A 10267-nucleotide genomic window follows, 5' to 3' on the forward strand; every position below is an offset into this window, starting at 1 on the left:
CAGGATAGGGGAAAGTGTGCTGCTTTTGAAGAGGGAAAAGTAGCAGGGCTAAAGCAGAAGAAGTGTATTCCTAGGGGAGATTTTGAGAGAATTTTGTAGTGGAAATACTACAGAATGAAGAGGGATGCCTCAGAGCAGTGTTAAAGGTGTGGACTTGCAGAAATGTGTGCAGACAGCAAAGAACCGCTGCAGCCAGCAGCTGGAGGAGAAGCCAGCTTTGGGGAGCAAGGTGAGAACAAATTGTGGCATCCCATGACACTGGTGACTTTGATTGAGAAGCTTGCAGACCACATTGTCTTTGAGTCCTGCCTGGAGCACTAGTTGGGGCAGGGTACCCTCCTAATACAGTGAATAGAAAACATATTTCTTTTCTCCTCATGCCATAACAAAGGCACCCAGTAACTGGTGGAGAGAAGGTGCCATTTTGAAACTGGTAGCAGCTGCCATGGCTCTTGTTTGTGCCTGTGACCAGGAGATTTTACCAGAGAGTAAAATCTGCCTTCCCCTTTGACTTTGAATCTGTCTAACAGGTGGACCAGGGACTGGGCACCCACATAGGACTGTATATGTGATATTACTGAAAATATCACAGGCTCTATGGCTCAAACTGCTAAGGTGCAGAATATACAGGCATTGGCTCTGGGAAATTCTCTGCTTGTCTCTGTGGGATGAGGCAGGATTGTGGGGCTGAGTGGATCCTTTGCACCCAGTGACTGTGGGATGCTTTCATACTGTGATGGTGTAAATACTGTGAATACACAGTAGGTCACAGAATACAGCTGGGTCTCTGGGTAAACATTGTATCTGATGTCAAAGTATGAGAGCTCCCAGTAAGCTGGGAGTGGGCCATTGCAGAGGGCTCCTTGATTACACTGAGGGCCACACAGATCATTTGTGTGGTTCAAGCATCATTGTGGATTGGGATTGTACCTGTTGTATGTTAACCCTGGTCATTGATCACCTTGGAATAGAGAAGATCGGGTTGTGAGTACATCAACAGATGAGATCATACCTGCCCCCACCCCCCGCACTGCTCCTCTGAGATCTACCACACCCAACTCAGGTGTCACGTTGGATTCTCACCCCACCCTGCGGCTCTGTTCAGAGCTCCTTGAACACACCCAGCACAGGCCTCTGGGTATTCACTGAAAGAGCAAACACTCCAATAAGGCAAAGAGGTATAATTCAAAGATAAAATTCATCAAAGAAGAAAATCAACAAGTATTTCCACAATTGCCTAAAAATAATTGCAGAAATTAAACAAACAAAAGTTAGGAAGACAACATGACTTTCCCCAAGGAACAAAACAACATTTCAATATTAGAATTGAAGACAAGGAGATTGACTAAATGCCTGAAAAGAAATTTAAAAGAATAAAAGTATGATTACTCAGAAGCAATGACAAGCAAATTCATGAGTTAAAGAAATCCATAAATGACATGGATGAAAAATTTTGCTATGAAATTGAGATTTTGAAAGAAATCAAACTGAAATGTTAAAAATGAAAAATTCAATATGTCAAATAAAAATACACTGGAAAGCCTTAATAACACACTTGGTGAGGTAGAAGAAGGTATATCATAGCTAGGAGACAAATTTTTGAAATTCCCCAATCAGAAAAAAAAAAAAAAAAACAGAAGAAATTAGAATTAACAACAATGTTCAAGGTTTATGAGATACTATCAAAGGACCAAATACATGTGTCTTAGGAATTCCTAAAAGTTCCCCACTGACTTTGAGTCTGTCTAGGAGGGTTAACAGTGGCCTGGGCATGCATCCAGCAGTGTGAGTTGCCCTCACCCACTCAACATTTCACAGGTTTTGGGGCTCAAACTGCCAAGGTGGAGAACAAAACACCAGCTAATTTAATTCAACAACAGAATTAAAATATCATTCACCAGGACCAAATGGGGATTCATCCCTGTTGTGCAAGGATGGTTCAATGTATGAAAATCAATAAATGTGATACATCACATTAATAAACTGAAGAATAAAACCATATGATTGTCTAGGTAGATGCAGAGGAAGCATTTGATATAATACAACTTCCTGTCATGGTTAAAAAATATTTAAACTAAGAGGGTATGGAATGAAAATTCCTTAACACAATCAAGCAATTTATGAAAAAACCCACAACTAGAATCATATCAAATAAGGAAAAGTTGGAGAGAACTCAGGCGGAACGCGCGAGCCGAGCAGCACCGAGGACAGCGCCCGCAGCCCCCGTGCTCAGGTCTTCCCCTGCAGCTTGGATTCGCACTCACTGAGGTCCCCGCTCACCCGACTCTCTCTCAGACACATTCACACCCACTCATCCATACCCGCAGACACACTCCCTGCTGAACGATTGCAGAATCCCACCTGCAATCATCCCTGATCACAGCCTCACAGTTTTTCGAGATCTGGCTTCATTAGGACGCTGATGGAAGTGGTTACCTGGAGGGAATGGAGCTGCAGAACTTGATCCAGGAGCTCCAGCAGGTGCGAAAGAAGGCTGGGTTGGAATTATCACCTGAGATGAAAACTTTTGTGGATCAGTATGGGCAGAGAGATGATGGAAAAAAAGGAATTGTAGAGTTGGCCCATGTATTACCCACAGAAGAGAATTTCTTGCTGCTCTTCCGGTGCCAGCAGCTGAAGTCCTGTGAGGAATTCATGAAGACATGGAGAAAATGTGATACTGAACACAGTGGCTTCATAGAAACTGAGGAACTTAAGAACTTTCTAAAGGATCTGCTGGAAAAAGCAAACAAGACGGTAGATGACACAAAATTAGCTGAGTATACAGACCTAATGCTGAAACTATTTGATTCAAATAATCATGGGAAGCTGGAATTAACTGAGATGGCCAGGTTATCACCAGTGCAAGAGAATTTTCTTCTTAACTTTCAGGGAATCAAAATGTGTGGGAAAGAGTTCAATAAGGCTTTGAGTTATAAGATCAGGATGGTAACGGGTACATAGATGAAAATGAACTGGATGCCTTACTGAAGGATCTGTGTGAGAAGAATAAACAGGAACTGGATATTAATAATATTCCAACATACAAGAAGAGCATAATGGCTTTGTCGGATTGAGGGAAGCTCTACGGAACAGATCTTGCTCTTATTCTTTGTGCTGGATACAACTAGAGTTGGTGGCTACTTGCTAGTGACACGTTGTATCTAAAAAATAACTGTGCATTATAAGGGAGTAGGCTGTATTTTCTTTTATATCTGTAAATTTAACTGCATATAGATAATTATCCAGGATATGTGGCACATTCTTTTCAGCTTGTTTCTATACTGTTTGTAATGTACAGTTTTTGTAACTATATGACTGAAAAAGAGAAAGTCTATGCTTAGGCCAGTCAGTACACCCAACTAAAACAAAAGTAACCTACCATATTTCTGCTTTCATAAATACAGTTGGGCACTATGATTTCCCTAAGAATTCCACCAGAATTAATCACTGAAATTCTAATCTTTGATGTGTAAATGGACATTTGCTAATGAGTAAGAAAGTTATATATGAAAAGCATTCTTATTTTAAATAATCATAAGACTGTCCCACAAATGTATTTCAAAGTTATATTTTCAACTGTTAGAAAGAATGTGCTTTTACATCTAAAATATTCACCAAAATCTCAAGAAATAGAAGTTAATTGTGGGGAGACCGGAGAAGCACCTGGCTCCTGCCTTCGGATCAGCGCGGTATGCCGGCTGCAGCGCGCCAGCCGTGGTGGCCATTGAAAGGTGAACCAATGGCAAAAGGAAGACCTTTCTCTGTGTCTTTCTCTCTCACTATCCACTCTGCCTGTCAAAAAAAAAAAAAGTTAATTGTGGCTTTATGTGGTTACAGTCACACAATAGAAGATTTAGTTTATTATCAACAACTGTCTATTGCTTGAATCCATATTAAACTATTGGTTCAAATTGAGTTCGTAATAAGAGAAGACAGCACCAGATGACACATAAATCTGTCTGATTCTATGTCTTTATTTCCACAAACCTAACATCAGAGAGTATGACCTTAGTACACTTTCTAAACTGTTTTCACATGCTGCAGATTATACTTATTCGAGTAAACTGCTGTTTCATGTCATATTCTGTGTAATCTGATTAAATTTAATATACTGAGAAAAAAAATAAGGAAAAGTTGGAAGCATTTCCACTAAAATCCAGAACCAAACAAGAATTCCATTTTTACCATTGGTATTCAATATAATCCTGGAAGTTTTAGCCAGGGCCATAAGGCAAGAAAAAAATATCAAAGAGATTAACATTGGAAAGGGGAAAGTCAAATTATCCCTGCTTGCAGATGACATGCTTCTATATACAGGAAAACCAAAAGAAATTTGGTAAAGTGGCAGGATATAAAATTAACACACAAACCTCAATAGTCTTTGTATACACAGAAAATGCCATTTCTGAGAAAGAACTTCTAAGTTCAATCCCATTCACAATAGCTACACAAAAAATTAAATACCTTGGAATAATTTTAATTAAGGAGGTGAAAGATTTCTATGATGAAAATTACAAAACATTAAAGTGAGAAGTAGAAGACACAAAAAATGGAAAAAATCTCACATAAACAATCAACAAAAAAGGTAATATAACCCACTGTTGGTGGGAATGCAAACTAGTATAGCCATTGTGGCTGACAATATGGATATACATTAGAAGGCAGAAAATAGATCTACCATATGTTCAGGCAACCTCATCCCTGGGAATTTACCCGAATAAAATGAAATCAGTATATGGAAGTTATCTGTAACCCCATGTTTGTTGCAACTCAATTCACAATAGACATAGAATCAACCCAGATGTCCATCAATTGATGACTGGATAAAGAAATTGTGATATATATTTTATAGTATGGAATACTACTCAGCCATAAAACTGAGTGAAATCCTGGCTTTTGCAACAAAATGGATGCAACTGGACACCATTATATTTAGTGAAATTTGCAATTCCCAAAAAGGCAAATTCCATATATTTTCCATGATCTGTAGTAAATAATAGAGTACCAAAAAAAGTTAGCGTATATAAGTGACATTTTCAGATTTGATGATTGTTTACAGCCCTTGTCTCTACTGTTTAGAAACAGTGTTTTATTTTTCTTAGTATTTGTTGTCTTCTTTACTTAATGCAGTGTTAAACTTGAGGATAAAATATTCTGAGAGCAGATCATTGTAAAAATTAAAGAAAGGAATGGAAAGGAAGGAGGAGGGAGGGTGGGAGCATGGGTGGAAGGGAGAGTAGGGTGGGAAGTAGTACTATGTTTCCAAATACATATATATTATATATCGAAATTTGTTCACATTAAAAATTTTAGAAATACACATTTTTCCATGAACTTTGTGAAGATCCTTCCTCTTACCATTCTCTCCTTACTTTGGCAATGGTTTCATCGAAGAATGAATATTGCTGTGGATTTATGTTGAGAGGAGGAGCATGGTGGGGGCAAGAGGCATGGAGTCACCACACAGACTCCGGGAGTCTGATGAAAGCGGGCCAGAGGTGAGAAGCCCGCAGACTCATTTATTTCAATTGGTAAAGCAGCTTAAATAACCAAGGCAGCCAATCCGGTCAAGGGGTGGTTTATGCCCTAACCAATCACAGCCTGTTACCAGGAAGGCTATGTTGCCAGGTGATTTCCAAAGCCATCCAATCACAGCATGTTTCCAGGCGGGCTCTGTTTCCAGGTGGTTTCCCAGGGGGTTTCCTAAGCACTCCTAACTGACACTCACTTGCCAGTGCCCATCTTGGCATGGCCTTCTCATTCCACCACAGATGAAGTCAGCAAACTGGGAGTCATCTATAGTTAATAAATCTTCCTTCACTACCTACCAGTGTTGGAAGCAGCCTTCAAGTATGTTTAACCCACCTTGAGGACTCAGATTTGCCTAAAGTTTATATTATCCCTCCATGAATTCTAAAGTTTTATTTCATTTGATTTTCCCAATCTCCTGTGCAGTTTCAGCCACAGGTATCACATAAGGCTTCCTAAATCTTTGAGACAACTCTCTATTGTAAAAGATAGTGGCAGAGCAAGTTGTCAAATGCAGACACTAAAGGAAAACCCATGCAAAAGTTTCAAAGTAGATTGCATATTCACATGTTATCCATGAAAACCCTAGGAGAGAAAAGGAAGTTAAGCCTTTTCTGGATGAATATTTGATAAAAAATAACTTTAAGGATATTCAAATATTCAGTGTGAAAAAATCCATTTTTTAATGACAAGGAATCACTGCATTTATCTTGCTGGCACTGACTGAATACTTTAAGCTTACGGGAAAAACAGGAGGGGTAGCTTTGCTTAATACATACCCTCAACCCTGACACAGCACATTAATCAACCTCAGTTGACTGTCTGTCTCATTCTTTTCTTAAATAATACCTGTACCAAAATGTGAGATGATGCATGTATTTAATTCGTAGAAGAGATGGCACCAGATATAGAGTTCATGGGAGAAAGGATGCAATTATTAAAGTGTGGTCTAAAGAAACTAAGGTAGGTGTGACAATGCTGAAGTTTTATTTCTTTTGTTTTAACTGATTTCATTGGAAACCTTGGAGCATCAGTTGTTGACTAATACACCTGGAATATGTTTTACAGAAAATTTAGTTCAAACCTCTGATTTTATCAATGAGACACGGAGACACATTGAGAGCATAAGGAACTCACTCCTCCTGATTGTCTCCTAGCAGATAATGTACCAAGTCATTTTGTGAAATAATAGCATTATAGTTATGACCCGTTTTCTCAGCACATAATCTTCACTCAGTTTCTTCCCATTTCATCAGTACTTTCTAGAAAGTTCTCTCTTATATTAATGACAGATTCTCAGCCACCAATTTCATTCAGTTTTTTGGACATGCTGAATCATTTTCATAGTGGATATGCATAGCTTTTATAATGGTTTCTTCTGTTATAATCACCTATCATAGATATTTTTAAAAACAATTGTTCTAGGGCTGACTTTTAAAATTCCTGTCACCTGTATTCAGTACTGTGCTAGTATAAAAGCTAACTTTTTGGTACTGTAGGTGGTGGAAGGATCCTTAATTTGTGTTATTTGCTGATATTCATAGCTCAAATAATCTCAATATGACCTAGTTTAAGCTAACAAGGCAATAAATGGGTGAACACAGTGTTAGGAAGCAATGTGTAAAATCCACTGATACAGGCCTGCACAAGCCAGGGCAAATTCACCCCTGCAATCACCCAGTACATTATAGGAAGATTTCTGTTGTATTTCCCAGTCTTCATATATCCATCCATTTCCATGCTTATTAATTTTATTAAAATGACTACTACATATTATATTACATTTTAGTTTCTGTCCATATTCCCACACACCATCTGCAATGCACTCTGTGATGAATTTTCATATGTGTCAAATCATTTTACTCACCCAACAACTCTGCCCCTTCTAATTTTTCCATTTTTGTATCACCAACTTTCTGAGCAACTAATGTCAGAGTTCTACAACCTTCACTCTTTTACTAATCTCTGCCCCCATATGTCACCAGGAATTGGGATATATTATATCTATATACAGGTTAAGTGTTTTAATTGATATCCCCAATCCTTGGGTTATTCACCTCAAATTATTAGCCTTTCTGGAATGAAATATGTTATTTTGCCTCAAACACTTCCTGTAGCAAATGTGTCAATCACACTTCATAGGAGTAAGTTTGTATGAAGGGGAGACCAGTCAACTTTCCACTGAATATCAAAGTCAGGATACAGTGTGTCACTGTAAATAAAGGTACATAGAGAAAATAAATGGAAGATAAGCAGATAGTAGACTATCCAAGTTTGGAGCATGGTATATCATACGAGATAGATAACAAGTTAGTAATAATATTTAAATGGAAGTCTCATTTTTAGTCTGGCACATTGTATCTGGGTTCTTTTCCCAGAATACCAGTAGGCTAAAATCAAAGTTTCACTTAAGAGATGGACCAAGGACCTAAATAGACATTTTTCAAAAGAGAAAATCCAAATGGCCAATAGACACATGAAAAAATGTTCAGGATCACTAGCTGTTGAGGCTGATTTCTTCTGAGAGGATTTGTTCTGAGAAGAGGTGCATGGTGGGGGCAAGAGGCACGGAGTCACCACACACCCCGGGAGTCGGGTGAAAGCAGGCCTGAGGTGAGCAGCCTGCAGATTCGTTTATTTCAGTTGCTACAGCTGCTTATATAGCCAAGGCAGCCAATCTGGTCAAGGGGCGGTCTATGCCGTAACCAATCACAGCCTGCTGCCAGGCAGTTTCAAAAGCCATCCAATCACAGCCTGTTGCCAGTCAGGCTCTATTGCCAGGCAGTTTCTGAAACCATCCAATCACAGCCTGCTGTCAGTCAGGCTCTGTTGTCACGTGGTTTCCTCTGTTGTCATGTGGTTTCTGAAGCCGTCCAATCACGGCCTGTTGCCAGACAGTTTCTGTTGTCAGTGGCCATCTTGGCATGACCTTCTCACCTCAGTGGCCATCTTGGCATGCCCTTTTCACCTCCTCATTCCACCACATTTCACCTCTTCATTCCACCACAACTAGCCATCAGGGAAATGCAAATCAAAACCACAATGAGGTTTCACCTCATCCTAGTTATAGCGGCTTACATACAGAAATCAACTAACAGATGCTGGCGAGGATGTGGGGAAAAGTGCACACTAATCTATTTTTGGTGGGTATGCAAAGTGGTAAAGCCACTAAGGAAGACAGTTTGGAGATTCCTCAGAAACCTGAATATAGCCCAATCACATGACCCAGCCATCCCACTCCTTGGAATCTACCCAAGGGAAATTAAATTGGCAAATAAAAGAGCTATCTGCACCTCAGTGTTTATTGCAGCTCAATTCACAACAGCTAAGGCATGGAATCAACCTAAATGCCCATTAACAGAAGACTGGATAAAGAAGTTATGGGGTATAACTTCTTTTATTATAAAATTCTTTCATGTACCTTTTGTGTTGACAATCTTGCTTAATTATAAAAATAATTATTAATTATTTGTGTGTATGATAATATTCAAAAATATATAGTCAATGTTAATGCTAATAATAGTATGAAATTTGGTTTATGATTGCTTTATAGGTTTTTTCAGCCTTCATTATATATATCATCAGATATACAACTTATAAAAATTCTTAGTTTTAACATCATTAAAATTATCTTCATTTTTCTGTTACAATGGCACTAACTGGATTTTTTAAAGTATGATTCCATTTATTTCCTTTCAAAATTCTTGTGTCTTTTTAATCTTTACTGATGTATAATTGATAAATAGGAGTTGTATGTATTTGAAGTATGCAATTTGATACTTTGACATATGTATATATTATGAAATGATTAGCACAATCAGGGTAATTATAGTATCCATCACTCAGACAGCAGCCACATTCTTTTTCTTTCATTATGTTTGTGGTAAGAATTTTTAAGTTTATCCTTTATCAAATTATAAATATATAATATAGTATTCTTAATTATAGTCACCATGCCATACATTGTACCTCCAGAACTCATTAATCTTACATAACTGAAACTGCATACCTTTTGATCAACATCCCCTGGCAGCCACCTTTCTAGATTTTGCTACCATGAGTTTGAGCATTTAAATGCAACCTATATATGAGCTCATGCAGTATAATTTTGTGTCTGGCATTTTTTCCTTACATAATACCCCCAGTGTCTTCCATGTTATCAGGAATGATAGAAATCTCTTAATTTTAAAGGTTATATTGTGTTTATGTGGGTGTATCTCACAATGTATTCATCCACCTATCCTTTGATGATTGATTAGGTGGATTCCATGTTTTAGTTATAAGGACTAGTACTGCAAAGGGTGTGGGATTACAGATAACAATTCAGCATACCAATGCTCATTTCTTTTTATGTGAATCAGCAGTGGATTCTTTGGTCATTTAGAAGTATATTTTTTAATGTTTGAGGATTATTTATATTATGTTCCATAATGTCTATACTAGTTTATTTTCTTATCGGCATTGTGCAAGTATACCCTTTTTTCCAGATCCTCTAGTTACCACTTGTATTTTTGATAATAGCCACCTTGAAGATGCAAGGTGATATTGTAAGGTTTTTTTGATTTGAGTTTCCCTGATGATTCATGTTGTTGGGCACATTTTGCACTTGTGTTTCTTCTTTTCAGAAATTTGCATTCAGATCTAATGCCCATTTTAAAAGAGTCTATTTATTTGTTTAGGTATTGTTGCATGAAATCTTTACATACTTTGTATATTAACCTCTAATCAGATAACA

The 10267-nt window shown here is 38.0% G+C and overlaps 1 pseudogene; it reads left to right on the forward strand.

Moving 5' to 3' along the window:
- Positions 1 to 2170: 2170 nt before the first annotated feature.
- Positions 2171 to 3146, forward strand: LOC100353470 (calbindin pseudogene; annotated as a pseudogene).
- The last annotated feature ends 7121 nt before the right edge of the window (positions 3147 to 10267 follow it).

The sequence above is a fragment of the Oryctolagus cuniculus genome, chromosome 1 (genome assembly GCF_051225735.1).
Source record: "Oryctolagus cuniculus isolate XC-2025 breed Fujian yellow rabbit chromosome 1, ASM5122573v1, whole genome shotgun sequence".
NCBI lineage: Eukaryota > Metazoa > Chordata > Mammalia > Lagomorpha > Leporidae > Oryctolagus > Oryctolagus cuniculus.